This window comes from Durio zibethinus, chromosome 8 (genome assembly GCF_047325235.1).
Source record: "Durio zibethinus cultivar Kanyao isolate XHJ-2024 chromosome 8, ASM4732523v1, whole genome shotgun sequence".
Lineage (NCBI taxonomy): Eukaryota > Viridiplantae > Streptophyta > Magnoliopsida > Malvales > Malvaceae > Durio > Durio zibethinus.
In genome coordinates, this window is record NC_143169.1 from 26,813,184 (window position 1) to 26,832,136 (window position 18,953).

Sequence of the window (18,953 nt, forward strand, 5' to 3'; positions counted from 1 at the left end):
GTCACTGAGTTGAGGTCATTCCTTAGGCTGGTTAACTACTACAGGCACTTCATCAAAGGTCACTCAGCAATAGCCACACCATTGACTAACTTGCTCAAGAAAGGGAGAGCATGGATGTGGAGCGCAGGGTACCAAGAAGCCTTTGACAAGATGAAGTAGGCTATGATTGAAGAGCCAATCTTGGTCTTACCAGACCATGCCAAGCCGTATGAGGTGCATATGGATGCATCAAACTTTGCCGTAGGGGGTGTGTTAATACAGGAGGGACATCTAGTCACATTTGAGACTAGGAAGCTGAACGAGATTAAGCATAAGTACACGGTCCAAGAGAAGGAGATGATTGTAGTGGTGCATTGCTTGCGCACTTGGTGTCATTACTTGTTGGGGTTGAGGTTCGTGGTCAGGACGGACAATGTGGTGACCAGTTACTTCCAGACACAGAAGAAGCTATCCCTCAAGCAGGCGAGATGGTAAGATTTTCTTGTAGAATTTGATTTCCAGATGGAGTACAAGCTAGGACAGGTGAACCTGGTGGTAGATGCCCTAACTAGGAAGGCTAACCATGTTGCATTAGCAAACCAGAGGGGTCACTGGTGCCACACATCCAGAAGGGACTTATACATGATCCTACAGCCAAGGCTCTTATGGAGTACACCCAGCAAGGTAAGACTAGGTGGTTTTGGGTGCAGGATGGTTTATTGTACACTAGGGGCAGTAGATTATTTATGTCGCAGCATGGGAAGCTCCACAAGGAAGTTTTACAAGAGTGCCATGATTTAAGGTAGGCTAGATAGCCAGGAGTGAGCTGCACCTTGGTGTTGCTAGAGGATCAATATTACTGGCCACTCATGAGGAACGATTTGGAGGCCTATGTAAAGACTTGTCTTGTGTGCCAATAGGACAAGGTAGAGCTTAAGAAACCAAGCAGTCTCTTAGAGCCATTGCCAGTGCCAAAGCGACCATGAGAGAGTGTTTCTCTAGACTTTATAGTCGGTTTACCCAAGGCAAAGGGGTTTGGAAGCATCATGGTAGTGGTGGACAGGTTTTCCAAGTATGGAATCTTCATTCCAGCAACCAATGAGTGCCCAACCAAGCATGCAACTTGATTGTTCCTGAATAACATGGTTAAGTACTGGGGAGTGCTGAAGACCATTGTTATGATCAGGATGGGCATTTCACGGGCAGGTTCTGGACTGAGTTGTTCAAGCTATTGGGGTCAGACTTGAACTTTTCCACCAGCATGCATCCATAGATCAATGGGCAAATAGAGCGTGTGAATGGACTATTAGAGGTCTACCTCAGGCACTATGTGAGTGCCATACAAAGGGACTAGCCAAAGCTGCTAGATGTTGCATAGTATTCCTACAACTTGCAAAGGAGCGAGGCAACGAACCAGAGCCCATTTAAGGTTGTGACAGGTCAACAACCACTAACACTTGGTTTGATTGCTGCAAGTTATACAAGGCCAAATCCAACAGCATACAAGTTTGCTAAGGCATGGTAGGAGTAAACTGACTTGGCCAGAGTCTATCTACACAATGCGGCAAAGAGGTAGAAGAAGTGGGTAGACCAGAATAGGTGGGAAGTGTAGTTCCAGGTTGAAGACTTGGTGTTGGTGAAGCTGCATCCCATTGTGCACCACAGCGTGCTGCACAAAGGCCTAGTCTGAAGGTAGAAAAGACCTTTCTGAGTAGTCAAGAGGGTAGGCAAGGTTGCCTATAAGCTAGATATGCCACCCAAGCCAAAGGTACACCCAGTGTTCCATGTAAGCATGCTTAAGCTGTTCCATGAGGATGAGAGAGATACAGGACGAGCAAAGTCAAAGTGTGCACCATTGAGAGCAAGGGCCTTATATAAGAAGAAAGTCCACAGCATCATAGCTGACCGAGAAGTGAGATAAAAAAACTACCAACTAAGATAAGAGTATTTAGTGCGCTGGAAGAGACTTTCAGACAGTGAGAAAAGCTAAGAACTAGCAGAAGACTTATGGCAATTTAAAGACCAGATCAGGTAGTACCATGCAGAGGATGCAATGAGGACATTGCATAATCAGGTAGGGGAGAATGTCACACCCTAGATGGGTATGCCAGGCACATCGGGCGCACCAGCACGCGGGCCAGAGTTTAAAGCCCGCACATCAGGCATGCTGGTAAGTATTTACGCGTAAGGCCTAGGAGACAAGGCCAGAATGCCCGCATAGGTTGCAGGCCGGCTCGTGAGGCCAAGGCCTAGCCTACAGAATGCCCGTACCATATCCAGAAGGACCCAAGGTGAGAGATACGTAAGATCTTCTAGAAGCTTGTAGGATCAGCAGAAGCCTCTTGGCAGATTTGGTTGACCCTAGAATTTAGGAGTTAGAATCTTGATTGATTGTAATCTTTATAATTTCTTGATTTTAGCCTTGATTCTAGGGATATTGCCATTAAGTGTAGCTGGAGCCTCAACAATAAATAGAGGGCTGCTCCACCCTCATTTGTACACCATTAGACAATTTTGTTTCAGTGAATACAAAGCATATTCCAGCAATCTATCCTATTTTCTTATTTCTCTCAAACTTGTGCTTTCAGCCCTTCCCATTGTTCTAGTGTTCGCATGCTAGCGTTTTAGGTTAACTTTGGCTACAATGAGGTGATTCCAAGCCTAAAGTCACATGGATTCTGAGTATAAGGTTGGAGCCCATGACACAAGCACATGCTTCGATCAATATCGATAAAAGATGGCCCTTGATGTGAGTAGTTACCTCGACCATCATTAGCACCTACGGATCCTTGGTCCTGGATATGTCTATTTGAAAAAATGTCTCGATTTTAGACATTTTAATGTCTACTACTAGCATATCTATCAAATCTCTTATGCTTTTTAAAGGTGGTTGTTTGGGCCCCCTGTCCCTCCATAAAGGGAGTAGGTGTACGCGATGGACCTATCATTGTGTTCATCAACAACAATGTCTTTGGAGCAAAATCCAAGCCGTGTATGCCTTTTGGCAGTGTTGTCCAGTGACTGGTTACTTTGGTGACTCACAAGTACTTATGGCCTCGATTGATTGGTGTGCATACTAAAAAAGGGCTTAACTGTGCCAAGCTTAAGCTTATGCCTATGGTTCATGCTACCTTAGACCCCAAACCAAGTCTTTGAATCTTGCAATAGTTCCTTAGGGTGGGGCAAGCAGAAGCTAAGGTCATAGGCTTGGTCTGGCCAAGTCTCTCAGGTATTTGGCAGTCATGGCATCCCTTCTTGTCGACCACAAAAATGCCTTAGCCTGGCCAAGCCCTTGCATGTAGTTGAGGCTACCTAGACCCTAAGAACAAGTAATTGAATCGAGTGACATCCCTTGTGGAGGTTATAGAGGAGTTTGCATGTATTGTCCTAGCCAGACTAAGTATTATGGTGTCATGCCATTGTTATCTGTTGGGTGGCAAGGGTAATCTGATGACCTTTCCTTGTATTTTCCCATGCCATGTGGTTGTGGCATGGCCTTGTACATCATTTCCTCTGCTCGCTCGTTGCATAATTGATTGGGTAGGTTATGGATCAGTGTGCATGGATATTGCCAATTATACATAATGGGCATATAAATGGTGCTATGGTGCATGTTAATAGGCTCCATGTTTATTGCATCAAACTATCAACCTGTCATCCTCTTCAATCTCCCCTATATGGTCATCATACCCTGGGGGTGTAATCAAGATCCTATACTATGTACCTAAATCGATAGAAACCAGATGTCTTGCCATCCTTTATCCATCTTATGTCCTTAGGGGCTATGAGTCAGACCTTAATTGTGCCCTGTGTCCCAAGTATGCCACCCAAACCTCTATGGCCACATTGGTGCATTGGTGTTCAATCATTCTCTCAAATGTAAAATGTTTTATAGGCATGGGCTCTTAACCCTTGTTCATCTAATGCTATGCATTTTACGTGCTTCACACTTAATGCTTATGTTTTGTTTTGGCCCTTTCTACCACTTAGTCATTGTGTTGAGGCCCACGCGATGCCAATATACTAAAGGAATGTGACTTGGTTGATCTTGCTAGTAGTCATAAGCTTGCCTCAAAGATTAAGCCATGCATGTCTAAGTATGAACTAATTTAGGCTGTGTAATTGTGAATGGCTCATTAAATTAATTACAGTCTGTTTAATGGATCTACTACTTGAATAACCATAGTAATTCTAGAGCTAATATGTGCAACAAACCCTAATTTCTAGAGGGATGCATTTATTAGATAAAAGGTCAATGAGGGCTTTGCCCGTTGCTCTGATGATTCATGATAACTCAACAAATTGCATGGCCTTTGTGCCAACGATCCATCATTCAAATTTTTTCCTTATCAACTTTTGATGGTAGGATAGTGGCCTACTGTAGTGGTGATGGATGATGGAAAATAGGGTTTGATTCTATAAAGGGAGCTTAAGAAATAGCTACCACATCCAAGAAAGGCAGTAGGTGCACAAATTACCCAATCCTAACATAGGGAGGTAGTGATAATAAATAACAATACTAGGCTCTATGAGTCTGGTAATTGAAATGAGTATAATCTAAATCCTTTAACAATGATCCATATGAGGGCAAGTCTTATGCCAACAACCATAGTAATTCTAGCTCCAATAAATATATTTCAGTTGTTGCAGTAAAAAAGCTCATAGTTGGAACTAAGGTTGGGTCATCGGTCCATCTCATGGTGAGCACCAATCTACTTGTCCCTACTACAGATGATGCCCTCATTGCCTTAACTGGCCAAGTCATTCCTCTATTGTTATTCCTTTGAAGAAATTAGAGTGTTTAAAGCATGCCTACACTTGTATACATTAGCATGGGATAACATTATAGCATTTCGATCCTATTATGTTGGCCATCAAGATCGAAGTAATGATTAACATGGACAATTGAGGGCATTCATTTTTCATAGTCAAAGGTGGAATTCTTTGATTTATGAAAAATGAACAACTATGAAAGCATTTGCCAAAGATGCTTTCATTAATCAAGAATGAATGTTAGGGGCTTGAAGATGACCAGATGCCATTCTAGTCTCTACCATAAATGATGCTAACCAAGGATCAGAGGATGTTATTTTTAAGACTCCGTTAGCACCTTATAAGAAATCAAAGTCTTTGGGTTTCGAGGGGAGTATGGTCACTAAAGGGCACCACCAAAAGTGGAGCATACAACTTAATTTGACTCAACATGAGGAAACTTACTAGGTCAAGACATAATAAGTATTGACTGATTGAGAGCTTTTTCTTGATTCTATGGGTGGTGGAGCATGGTTTTTCTTAATTGGTAGAGTGATTTGTCTAGTTAATTTTGTTAATGAATAAGACTACAGCCTACTAACTAGCTATAAGAAGGCGATCCTTCATGGCTAGCTTATTAGAGGGACTATGGCCACTTAGGCTAAGGAAGTTTGAGGTAATAATAGGTCTATTATGCCCTTAGATGTTATGGGCCACAAGCATGCTACATTAATGTATTCAACTAATCTATAGCCTTAGCTGACAGTCCTAGGTACTCTTTGAAATTTCATCATGATGGGGATAGATCATTGCAATTGTTGGTCTTCAATGAGGAATTCCCAGCAAGTGCGAGTCATTAGCTTCTGTTGACTAAGTCCCTGCCCTTTGTACACACTGCTTGTCACTTCTACGATTGAATGGTCTAATGAAGTGTTTGGATTATAATGATGTGGATAATTTTCTGCTTGCAATGTCGTAAAAAGTCCACTAAACCTTATCATTTAGGGGAAGGAGAAGCCGTAACAAGGTTTCTATAAGTGACCCTAAAGAAGGATCATTGTCAAAACCTATTTAATGAACAACTTGTGAATGCATTAATGAAACATCAAGGGGGTGAGGGTGCCTCTATGCTTGGAGTCCCTTTTAGCCATAGTTGTGCATGATGGTCAATTTGTTTTGCCTCCTAGGTAGGTGAAATGATCGATATCATCTTTCATGACTAAATAACGAACCCTTGACATGAATCATGCAAAGGAACCAGAATGAAAAAGAGCATATGTGCCATGACTATCCTATTTACGGTGCATTCATAGGCATTACCATGACTCTTTTTGTCATAAAAAACCAAAATGACTCTCGACAAATGATATCTTGGCTCTCGCATCAATGAAGAACATAGCGAAATGTGATACTTGGTGTCAATGTTAGAATCTTAAGAACCATCACATCTTTGAATGCAAGTTGCACCCCAAGCCATTAGGTCGAGGGCATGCCTACCTAGGTGTCATTCATCATCGCCCCCTCCAACCCCCCACCCATCAGGCTTTGGGTGAAAAGGCAAAAGATGGTATCCCGTGATCTCATCGATTGTGGTTGGCCCAAAAGTGAGTCCCCGACAATGATAGTGCTATGATCATTGGTGGTAAAGCTTTCGACATGCCTCGTCTCTAGTGATGCACACTCATCATCCATCTAGACCCCATCAGACCCTTTGTATTGCTTGGTTGATGCTTGCATCATGACCTTAGTTAGGTGGGATTACCTATTGAGTTTAAGCACATTGCTAAGTGAAGAAAAAGAAACTTACCAGGATTCACTTAGTAATGATGAGCAAACTGAGTAGAGCCTAGCTTGAGAATTGAGCACCCACGACATCTGAATTGCAGTTTGGAGAAGCATCCTCAGTAGTAGACTATGCTAAACTCCCTTAGAAAGGGGCACCAAAAGGGTGAGAGCCCCATTGTGTCGAGACCTTGTCACACCACGAAGCATTGTCTGTGAGTTGGGTTGTTTAAAAATGCAGCCCCAATCGGGCTATAAATTTTGTATAAGGCTAAATACACTCAAGAGACCGATAGCAAACAAGTATTGTAAGCGAAAGATGAAAAAGACTTTGAAAAGAGAGTAAAAGAGTGCTTGAAATTATTGGGAAGAAAGCAGATGGGGTGAGTACACACCCTAGTCGAATGTAGAATGGCAAGAGCCAGTCTGTCGATCAACTCAGGGAGTGGACCAACTTAGGTCACAACAGCGGCCTAAGCCCAAGCTTTTGATATGCCCTTAGAGACATTGTCACCATGATTGTGGAATGCAACACACACCACATTGGTGTAACTTGGTACCCATGTGCTCTTGACATCAACCTGTAGGCTACCAATATAGCCCATCTTAAAACATGAACTAAGGAGTCTAGCATGTGTGTGAGTCAATGGGCTAGAAAACCTATAAGGCATAAGGAAGTTGATTAGTGGGATACCTCATGGGTGCATTGCCTACCAACCTTGATCTTCTAAGAAAGGTTTGAGTGTGAGCATGCTTGTCAAGACCTAAAAGATGGTGAACCATACTTGAGCAAGGTGAAGCCAAAGAAAACTCTGGTGGAGGCCCACAGTGATATTGATGTTGAAATTGTTCATCTAACTTAGGTATAGGGGCAAAAAACTAATCAAACCATCTAGTAGCTAGTTCCCTTTGAAGTTTCCTTTAGGATAGCTACACCTTTAGTGAGTTCTATAGGGTAAAGCTAATGATTAGAGGCATTAGGGGTGCAATACCCTTGACCTATTCTCAAACTTTAAATTGGTAGGATGATGCTGCTACTTCATTGAGCCATGCCATGGAATCAATAGCTCTAAGGGGGCCATTTTTGGTAAGTAGAACTAGCAATGTGGGTTGAGCTGAAAGCCAAGTTACAGTGCCTAACTACATGCTAACTTAGAACCCACAAAGGGGTTGATCAATTAAGATAGCAGGATGGTGGTCATGGAAGTCAAAATCTACTAAAAAGTATATAACAACTCACCTACCAATCAACTAGACCCAAAAATGGATGGTGCTTAAGCATGTGACCTATACCTGGCTGTCAAGGAAAAGATCAGGCCCCGATGAGTGAGAAGGCAAGGTGATTGTTGCAAAACCCACGGTATGAGCCTGGGCAGAGCAACCGTTGGTGTAGATCTTGATGGTGGTAACAAATATTCAAATGAGAATTTTGAAGGTTGAAAAGGGGAAAGGTTCTATGTGAATGACACTTGCACATGGGTTAGTTGATCCTAAGAGATGGGGGAAATTCATCCGATAGCGTGTCCAGTGTTAGCTTTAAAAGGGAATTGGGTTAAAATTCCTAAACCAAAATACGGTAGCTAACAACAACATTAAGGAGTCTAGAGACATTGGTGATGGCCTCAAGAAAAGTTATATTTTCTGTTTAATGGTTTGCCCACCCTAGAAACGGTGCAACCAGAGGTAGGGTCTAGCAGCTAGAAGAGCATCGCACATCATGCAATGTCTAGTACACCCTTGATGGCCCTTAAAAATCTAAAAGATCCAATGCCATTTGTGCTTGGTTGTACTCATAATCGCATTAGGTCTCCTAGATGAATAGCCTCTAATTGATGGAATAATGTAGGTAGGGAAAGTCAGCAAAATGGATCTATAAGCTCAAGAAAAGGATCAGCTTTGAAGGCTAGGCATAGGGGTCCCAGTCTTGAACCCATTGATTGTCAATGCACTACTATAGCTGTTCCCATAGTGTGAGTGGGTCATAGCTTGCTAGCTAAAGGATGGACTAGGAATCCCTCCCTTGTCGGCCTTCCTCGAGTGATGAACAATTGACTTAGAACTAGTATAGGCAAAGGGAATCCGACTATTTAATTAAAACATAGCATTGTGATGGTCCTTGTAAATGCTCACAGAATATGATTTTTGCCCAGTGCTTTGATTGTCAAAGTGAAGAAATTTAACCAAACACGGGTAGATGATAGGAGTAACTATGACTCTCTTATATGCCTTGTCATCTAATTAGTAACAAGCATGAATGGATTAACAAGATTCCCACTGTCTCTGTCTACTATCTAGTGAAACCATAGCCAAGGGAATGGGCTTGGTAGATTTTATGGGGAAAGAAGACCCTGTTGAGCTTAACTTTAGTCCGACTTTGTGAAATGACTTAATAAGTGTAGGATAAGTGACAACCCTCAGGTGAAATTGAAATACCACAACTTTTAATGTTATTTTACTTATTCCATGTATTAGAGGTGGGGTATGACTTTTGGACCTAAGGCCAACCTCAATTGGTTGATCCTGGCAAAAACCATTGTTATGTAGGGAGTTTAGCTGGGGTAGCACATATGTTAAAAGATAATGCAAGTGTCCTAAGATGAGCTCAATGAGAATTGAAATCTCATGTGAAATAAAAGGGTAAAAGCTCATTTGATTATGATTTACAGTATGAATATCAATGATGAAAGCATGGCCTATCGATCCATTAGACCTTTAAAATTTCAAGCTAAAGGTGTAAAAAACGTTACCTTAAGGATAACTGGCTTATAGCAGCAAATTGTTCATAGTGACATTGCTTTTTCATCCTTTGATGTAAGCTTTTCCTATCATTATGAAGCAAAATTCACCATGTGTTTGATTTTTCACCCACCAATAGGGAATGTGAGCTTGGTTTAGACCATCATGAGATAGGCTAGTTTTACCTTACTGATGGCAGCGTCACAATAGTAATTCAACCTAGTGTGAAAAGAACCATTGATTCTCATAATTAGTAATCGCACATGGTTGAAAAGTTGGTGGCATGAAGCTACCATGCACTAGATTATGACTAAACAGCTCTAAGTCAAAATCCAAGCTAGAAGTGATGCATGCACCTGTTGCCTAATTGCTGACCTGCAATAGGGGTCGATGCCCCCTAAGGGCATATGTCATAGGTGTAGCCCTTGCAATAGACAAGTCACATAGGCCTTTTTAGAGTTCAATTCCAACCAAGTGATGGGTAGAATCCTTCGTAGATGACTTAAATATGTGATGGGTATTGTTGCCTTAGATACCATCAGTAGATGCTAGCCCCTTGATATAGGATGTTGCCTTGGACATCATTGCTAAATGCTGGCACTTAGTGCAGCATGTGTACCATGAACCTCCCACTCAAGATACTTGTCTGCCTCTCGATCGCCATAGGCACCAAATGACACTCAATCCATGTGTCATGGGCTTCGATCTTGAGCCAAACTTTGTACAACCTTGGATAGGGGATTGACTTTGTCTGCCTAAGTTAGCCTACAAAACTCAAGTGCTTAACACAATTCTAGCTTGTCAAAGATTGTGTTGTAATACTAGGCCTTCCATAAGCCCATAAATCTAATCCTTCTAATACTGTGTTCAAGCGTGCCCACACCTAGGTTTGATCGTGCACTTGCACATCGATCATTAGTGCCTGCACATGGGATTGTCTATGTGCCAGCACCTCCATCATCAATGCCCACACTTCGTCCTGATTGTGTGCTTGAGAATCACTCACCAGTGCCAGCACCTAGGCCTAGCTCAATTCTGCCAAACCTGAACACCATGCTTGAGCCTCTAGAGTCTTGATCACTGCCATACCATTATTCTAGGCTAATTCCCTATGACCTGAGACTCCAGTAGGGCTCAGGGCCCAGTCATTTTGGCTAAACCTATCCTGTTAAAACTAGAACTATTCCTTAACTCAGAGAGAACCCATGTGCTAGGACCTACTTGCAGATTGTGATCATCTACATGCCTCAACCACTCTCAGGACATGTTGGCCCTTAGTCTTGACACATACTTTGACCACCATCAGCACATGCTAGCCCTTTGTGTGGATAGTTGCTTTGAACATCATTGGCACATGCTAGGCTGCACACCATGTGTGGGTATAAACAAGGGCCTTTCCCCACATTTGTAGTTAACAAGAGATGTAACAAGAGAAAGGTAAGAGGAACCAAGTCATAGACTTAGCCATATTAGAGACTTAGGGTAGACATTGGAGTCATTGTATGGTCATTGAGCAATTGTACATAGCATCAAGTAAATAGAAAAACAATTGCTTTAACTCTCTTTTTTAGATTTCTACTAAGCTCCTTGGAAGCTAATGGAATGCATGGCATAAGTGTTCAGAAAAGAGGTTGACTTATATCCATAGATGGTAGTTTCTAGCCTATGGCTACATGGGTGCTAGGTTTAAGCCTCTAGCCCATGATAATTGGTATCAAAGTAGGTTTTGACCAAGGGGAATTAGAACTTTTGTTATGACCAGTGTTGATGCTAGTTTGAGTTGTACAAGCAACATGTGTGCTAATGTGCTGCTTGTGATGATTGCTTGCATGTGAGGTTGCATAGTGTGGGCATTGTTGGTTCTTAGTGCCAAAAGTAGGGCACAAGGACACTTGAGTGCTCATAATGATGTATGGGAGATCTTTACTTCTAGCTTCACATTTATGGTTAAGTGAACGTGTTATGTGCATTAGGGCCACCCACCTATGTGTAAAGAGAGAAAGGTTAGTTCAAATGAGAGATTGCCAACCATGAAAACCTACTTGAGGACACCAAGGATCATATGCAAGTGCTAGACTCAATGTGGGAGGAGTCCAAAAAAGGGTAAAAACCATGGGTAATAGTTAAGTAAAGTGGTAGGGTATGAAACTTCAAGTAGGAGTATTGCCATTGTTGAGTTGATGGTCGAGGCTGAGTGCACTAAGTCTCCACAGCCCAACAGTAAGAGTTAAGCCCAAGGGCAAGGGCTTGAGTTGAAGAGATGAGAATAGCAGTTCTTTAAGGGAAAAAGAGGCCAATGTAAAACCATAGCATCGAAAGGCAAGGACCAAGGGTTCGGTCCAGGACAAATGTACAGTGACCATGTCTTTTAACTGCTTATTATGCTTAGGACCATATATGGCCAATAAACAGCCAGAGTGGAAGAAACCTAGAGCCATTATAAGGACTTAGAGAGAGTCCAATGGTAAGAGTTGCAATGGCAATTAAGCCAAGAAGAAGGGATCTCTTAGGCTCTTGATAAGGGTAAGGTAAGTGTGGTTGCAGAGAGCCACTGGCCTAGAAAATGGATAGTTTGTTGAAGAAAGTGTAATGGCCTAGCCATGAGCATTGCACACCCAGCATCAGTGTGCCTTGCACATCTCGAAGGGCCCATTAAGTGTGGGAAGAGGGTAAAAACCCTATGGTGCAAAGGAAAAGGTAATGGCACATCGAACATAAAAGTGCTACACTTTTCAACATGCCAGGATTTATGGAAGCGTACATGACATGAGTGCTACATGCCCCAAAAGGTAATGGCATGTCACTAGCTAAGGCATTGCATGCTTTGACAAGCATGGTTCCATGGGAACCACATTGGGATCACAATCAGAGCAAGGGATGACGTGAAGGTTTACTGAGAACCATCATTTAGCAATAACCATAATATGGCAAAAACCATCAAAATAAGAGTAGGACATCGATCCAGCATACATATACAGTGAAGGAATAAGATCCCTTAATAATAAGGGTGCTACTAGAACGAGTAGGGGTGAATGTCATGGTCTGTATGCAAGTCTTAAGCTAAGAGGGTTAAGATACATAGCTTGTTTGAGTTGGTATAAGTGAAAGACCAAGAAGGATCAAGACCAAGGTCCTTAAGGCACATATGAGGCTTGAATGTGTAGACTAGGGCCTAAGCTAAGGTACAAGAGCATGGCAAGGTGAGCAGCCTAGTGCCAAGGATGGGGATTTCTCATTGGAAAGATCTAAAATGGCCTGAAAGAGTGGCACTGGCAAACAGGCACAATAGGCTCTAGATTAGCCTCGAGACAAGCCATGTTCATGGGCACAAAATAGCCTAGAGAAGCATGGAGGCCAACCAACTGCATGACACCAAGAGTTCCAAAATAGCCTAGTATGGGAATAGTTACGTGTACTGTAGCCTAAACGAGAAAGGCTCTAGAAGGCCCTAGCTATGGGTAGAGCAGTGACCAAACAGGGAAGGTTCTGGAACCCACTAGGTGGGGCACTCAATAAGAGTGCTTAGACTTTTCCAAACCCAAGGCTTAACAGGGATCTTGGAATAAGTTTAATTCTACAAAGGCCTTAGCTGACCTAAGAAGTGTCTAGAGGCCATGGAAGGCTCTAGAAGGCCTATAAAGGCAACACACTTGGATCAATAAGGGCCATATGTACTGGGAAGGCTAGGTATAAACAGAGGCTTCCCTATTATTTGTAGTTAATAGGAGAACCAACAAGAGAAAAGTAAGAGGAACCAAGGCATAGACTTAGCCATATTAAAGACTTGAGGATAGACATAAGAGTCACTGTAAGGTCATTGAGCAATTGCACATAGCATCAAGTAAATAAAAATTACAATTGCTTTAACTCTTCTTCCTAGCTTTCTCTCAAGCACCTTGGGAGCCAGTGGAATGCACGACACAAGTGTTTAGCACAGAGTTAGAAAAAAGGCTAACTTAGGCACATAGATGGTAGTTTCTAGCCTAAGGTTGCATGAGTGCTAGGCTTAAGTTTCTAGCCTATGATAATTGGTATCAGACCAAGTTTCAATGGAGGGGGATTGGAACCTTCATTATGTGCAGTGTTGATGTTAGTTTGAGTTATGCGGGCAGCTTGTATGCTAGTATGCTGCTTGTGATGACAGCTTGCATGGTATGGGTATTGTTGGTTGTTGATGCTAAGAGTAGGGCACAACGATGCTTGAGCGCTCATAAGGATGTGTGCAAGATCCTTAGTTTGAGCTTCACATTTATGGTTGGGTGCATAGGTGATGTGCATGATGGCTACCCACCCATGTGTAAGTGGAGGAAGGCTAGTCGAAAGAGTGGTTATCATCCATGAAAGTTAGTTTGAAGACACCAAGGATCATATATGAGTGCTAGACTCTATGTCAAAAGAGTGCATAAAAGGGTAAAAGCCATAGGTAAGAGTCAAGTGAAGTGACAATGTACGAGACTTAAAGTAGGAGTATTACCATTTCTAAGTCTGTGGTTGAGGTTGAGTGCACTAAGTCTCCATAGCCCAAGGGTAACAACTAAGCCTAGGGGTAAGGGCTTGAGTGAAAGAGATAAGAGTAGCAATTCTTTTGAGGAAAATGAGGCCAATAAAGAGATACAACATTGGAAGGCATGGAACAAGGGTTCGATCTAGGACAAGTATGGTACTATGTCTTTTAACTACTTCTTGTGCTTAAGACTACATGAGGGTAGGGAACACCCAGAGTAGAAGAAGCTTGGAGCCATTGAAAGGATTTAGAGAGAGTTTAATGGCAAGAGTAACGATGGTGGTTGAGCCAAGAGGGGATCTTTCAGGCTAATAATGAGGGCAAGATGAGTTAGCTACAAAAAGCCACTACCCTATAGATGGAGGGTTTTTCAAAGAAAGGGTAATAGCCTAGATGTGAGTGCTACATGCCTTGCACCTATGTGCACTATACACCTCAAAAGGCCCATTAAGTGTGGGAAAAAAGTAAGGAATGCATGGTGTAAAGGAGAGGGTAATGGCACATTAGACATAGAAGTGTTGAGCACTTCAACAAGCCAGTATTTGTGGAAGCCTATGTGACATGAGTGCTACATGCCCTGAAGGGCCCATTATGCAGAAGGAGAAAGTAATGGCACATCACCAACTAAGGCACTACATGCTTTGAAAAGCATGGTTTTATGGGAACATCATTGGGATTGTGATCGAAGCAAGGGATGACTATGAAGGTGTACTGAGAACTATCATGTACTAAAAACCATCATGTGCTAAGGACCATTGGGACAAAATGGGACATCAATCTAGTGTGCACATGTAGTGAAGGAATTACATCTCCTAGCAATAGGGGTGTTGCTAGAACAAGTGAGGGACAATGTCATGATCCATGCGCAAGTTCTAAGTTTAAAGGATTATGAGACATAGCTTGTTTAAGTTGGTGTAGTCGAAAGACCAATAAGGATCAAGACCAAGGTCCTAAAGGCACATAAGAGGCCTGAGTATGCAAACTAGGGCCTAGGCTAAGGTTCGAGAGCATGGCAAGGTGAGCAACCTAGTGTCAAGAATAAGGACGACTCGTTAGAAAGATGGCTCTAGATTAGCTAGGAGATAGGCTAGGTGTATTGGCATAAAAGAGTTTGGAGAAGCTTGGAGGCTAGCCTATTGTGCAAGCACTAAAGGTTCTAGAATGGCCTAGAGCAAGAATAGTAGTAGGTATTGTAATGCCCAGATGAGGAAGGCTCAGGAACACCCTAATTATGGGTAGAGTAGTGACTAGACGAGGAAGTTCTGGAACTCATTAGGCATGGGCACTTAGCAGGAGTGCCCAGGCTCTTCTGACCTGAGGTTTAGCAGGGAGCCTAGAACAAGCTAGAGTCTATAAAGGCCTTAGCCAAACTAGGATGTGTTTAGGGGCCATGGAAGTGTCTAAAAGGCTTACAAAAGCCACACACTTAGATCAATAAAGGCCATAAGTGTTGGGAAGGCTTAGGTATAAATAGAGGCCTTCCCTTTCATTTGTAATTCATAGAAAAAGCAACAAGAGAAAAGTAAGAGGAACCAAGGCATAGACTTTGTCAGATTAGAGACTTGGGGATAGACATAAGAGTAAATGTAAAAGCAATTGTACATAGCATCAAGTAAATAGAAATACAATTGCTTTAACTCTCTTTCCTAGCTTTCTTCCAAGCTCTTAAGGAGCCAATGGAGTCCACAGCATAAACGTTTAGCATAGAGTTAGAAAAGAGGCTATCTTAGGCACATGCATAGTAGTTTCTAACCTAAGGCCACATGGGTGCTTGGCTTAAACCCCCAGCCTATGACACCTACTACTGATGCTGCCCTAGAGCCTTGACCTCTGACCAAGTCCTTGAATCAAGTAATGGCTCCCTAGGGTGGTGCAAGCAGAAGCTACGATCATAGGCTTGGTCTAGCCAAGTCTTTTAGGTATTTGGTAGTCTCATGGCCCTTTCTCATTGACCACAAAAATGCCTTTGTCTAGCCAAGCTCGTGCATGTGTCATGGGTTGAGGCTTAAGCCTAAAAGAGGAAAAGTCCCATGTGAACAACACTGGCACATGGGTTGGTCAATCCTAAGAGATGAGGGAAGCCTATTCGATAATGTATCCAGCATAAGCTACAAAAAAAAATCAGGTTAAAATTCCTAAACTAGGACATGACGATTGATGGCAATGTTAGGTAGTTTGAAGACATTAGTAGAGGCCTTGGAAATGGCTCAATCGGAGGTAAGGTCTAGTGGCTAGAAAAAGCACCGCATGTTGTATGGTGTTCAATGGAATAGTGTTGGCAAAGGAAGTCAGTAAAATGGATCTGTAACCTCGACAGAAGGATTAGCTCTAAGGGCTAGGCATGGAGGTCCCAGTCTTGAACCCATTTGGTGTTGGTGCACTGCTTGAACTACTCCCATGGTGAGAGTGGGTCACTACATGCCAGTCGAGGGATGGTTGGGAATGGCACCCTCAGGGGCATTTTTTAAATGACAAATAGTTGACTTAAAACTGGTACAGACAAGGGGAATTTGACTATTTAATTAAAACAAAGCATTACGATGGTCTCTACGGATGCTCACGCAATATGATTTCTACCCAGTGCTCTGAATGTCATAGTGAAGAAATTTAACCATGCACAGGTAAATGGTAGGAGTAACTATAACTCTCTGAAGGTAGTCAAATGCCTCATCAACTAATTCGTGATGCACATGAATGGATTAATGAGATTCCCACTATCCCTATCTATTATATAGGGAAACCATAGCCAATGAATAGGCTTGGTAGAATCAACAAGGAAAGAAGACCTTGTTGAGCTTGACTCTAGTCCAACTTTGTGAAATGACTTGAGAGCTGTAGGACAAGTGGGAGCCCTCGAGCAAAATTGAAATACCACTACTTTTAACGTTATTTTACCTATTCGATGAATCAGAGGCAAGGCATGACCCTTTATTTTAGACCCAAGGCTAGCCTCACTTGATTGATCATGGTAGAAGACAATGTCAAGTGGGTAGATTGGCTAGGGCAGCACATCTATTAAAAGATAATGCAAGTGTCTAAAAATGAACTTAATGAGAATAGAAATCTCATATGGAACAAAAGGGTAAAAGCTTGTTTGATTCTAATTTCCAGTATGAATATGAACTATGAAAACATGGCCTATCAATCATTTGAAATTTGAAGCTAGAGGTGTCAAAAAGGTTAACACAAGGATAACTAGCTTGTGGTAGCCAAGTGTTCATAGTGACATTGCTTTTTGATCCTTCGATGTCTGCTCTTCCTATCATTGTGAAGCATAATTCACCAAATGTTGGATTGTTCACACAGCAATAGGGAATGTAAGTTAGGTTTAGACTGTCATGAGATAGGTTAGTTTTACCTTACTGATGGCAGTGTCACAATAGTAATTCAACCTAGTATGAGAGGAACCATTGATTCACTCAATTGGTCATCGCACTCGATTAAAAAGTTAGTGGCATGAAGCTACCAAGCTTTGGATTATGACTAAATGCCTCTAAGTAAGAATCTAGGCTAGAAGCAATGCACATGCCCATGACTCAATTGCCAACCTATAGTAGGGGCCCATGGACCAAAAGAATAAATGTCGTAGGTGCAGCCCTCATGGCAAACAACCCATGTAGGACTCTTGGAGCTCAATTCTCATCGAGCAATAGGTAGAATCCTTTGCAAATGACTTAAATATGTAATGGAGTATTGTAAGGGGTAGAGTGGCCTTGCTACCACAATCCACTAAGATTCAGCCTTTTGTCACTTCAATTCGTTCCTCCCCCTACCACACCCATCAAAGTCCTCTCACTTGATTTTTTCACACCATACCCTTTTGGGGTTGGGAATGAATGGTGTTCTCCATTGCAATCGATTTAGCCAAGTGATGAAATCCCTAGTAGACCCAACAAAGCATAGGCCTAAACAGACATAGCAGATAGAGCTTTCTAGAAGGATTTAGAGACTACTAAGGATAGTATATTTCCTTGTACAATTTAAACTCTTGATATATATCTCATGTAATCTCTTTGTAATCTTGGACTTTATAATATCCATTGGATTGAGTCAATCCTAGCCATTGATTCATAGGGGCTTCAACTATAAATAGAGGGCTTTCCCACCCTCATTTGATGTACACACCATAACTTGAATAATACAAGTTTTCTTTTTCCTATCTCTATTGTTCTCTTTAGCTTTCCATTAAACATATTATGTGTAGCCTTGTCTAGTAGCAACTTAGGTGGTTGGCCCTAGAGTACTGCGTGCCTATGCATTAGTTCAATTGAAGGTTGATCTAAGACATTGAATGAGTCCATTCTCGAGTAGTTGCATAAGTCAAGCTTGAGTCTTAACCCATGATAATTGGTATTAGAGCAGGATTTACTTCAAGTTTGTGTTTAGTTCACACTCAAAGTGTTCAAGGAAATGGCATCTCAAAGATATTTTGGTAGTTAACAACTAGAGGCCTAAGAGCTAACCTATGGAAAGGGGAAAAAGGCCACCTTGAAAGACATGATGTCAATCATGACTGGCCATTTAGCTAAGTTGAAGGTGATAGTGTTAGACCTTAGGGAGAGGTTTGAGGAAACTAAAGAGGAGATGAAGGAAGGATTTCATGGTGCGCTCAACAAAACCATCAACATGTTCACCCAGAAGAATGAATCCTTAGAGTACATGGTTAAGGTGATGTGCAAAGAGATGAATGAGCTCAAAGAAGAGCTAACAACATGAAAGGCAACCATTGAAAATAGTGTGTTAGCGATAACAACTAAGGCTTAAGTGGTAGTTCCCAAGCCAAAGGAGTGTAAGGGAGCTAGGTCCACAAAAGATGTGGAAAATATTCTATAGGGAATGGAGTAATACTTTCAAGCCATGGGCATTGATGAGGATGCCACTAAGGTAAGTATAGCCTCTATGTATTTGGTTGACATTGCATTGTTATTGTGGAGATGTAGGTGTAATGATGCAAGCTATAAAGATGTTGTTGTCTAGACTTAGGAGAAGTTTAAGGTAGAGTTTAAGCAGTAGTTCTACCCTAAGTATGCTAATGATGAGTCAAGGGTGAAAATTCATAAGCTTAGTCAAAGAGGCAAGGTATAGGAGTATGTTTGAGAGTTTTTAGAACTAATGCTTCAAATTTCAAACCTTGGAGAAGAGGAAGGTCTTTTTTGTTTCATGGATGGACTCAAATCGTGGGCCAAGAATGAGTTACAGT

The 18,953-nt window shown here is 42.0% G+C and overlaps 2 non-coding genes and 2 pseudogenes across 2 annotated transcripts; all 4 read left to right on the forward strand.

The window, feature by feature from the left end:
* Positions 1-4,014: 4,014 nt before the first annotated feature.
* Positions 4,015-5,791, forward strand: LOC149517721 (18S ribosomal RNA; annotated as a pseudogene).
* Positions 5,792-6,082: 291 nt separating this feature from the next.
* On the forward strand, positions 6,083-6,238 carry LOC149517722 (5.8S ribosomal RNA). The gene has a single exon (XR_016344388.1). It is a non-coding gene; the product is annotated as a 5.8S ribosomal RNA (ribosomal RNA).
* Positions 6,239-6,470: 232 nt separating this feature from the next.
* Positions 6,471-9,821, forward strand: LOC149517723 (25S ribosomal RNA). Its single transcript, XR_016344420.1, has one exon. It is a non-coding gene; the product is annotated as a 25S ribosomal RNA (ribosomal RNA).
* Positions 9,822-16,017: 6,196 nt separating this feature from the next.
* On the forward strand, positions 16,018-17,512 carry LOC149517724 (25S ribosomal RNA; annotated as a pseudogene).
* The last annotated feature ends 1,441 nt before the right edge of the window (positions 17,513-18,953 follow it).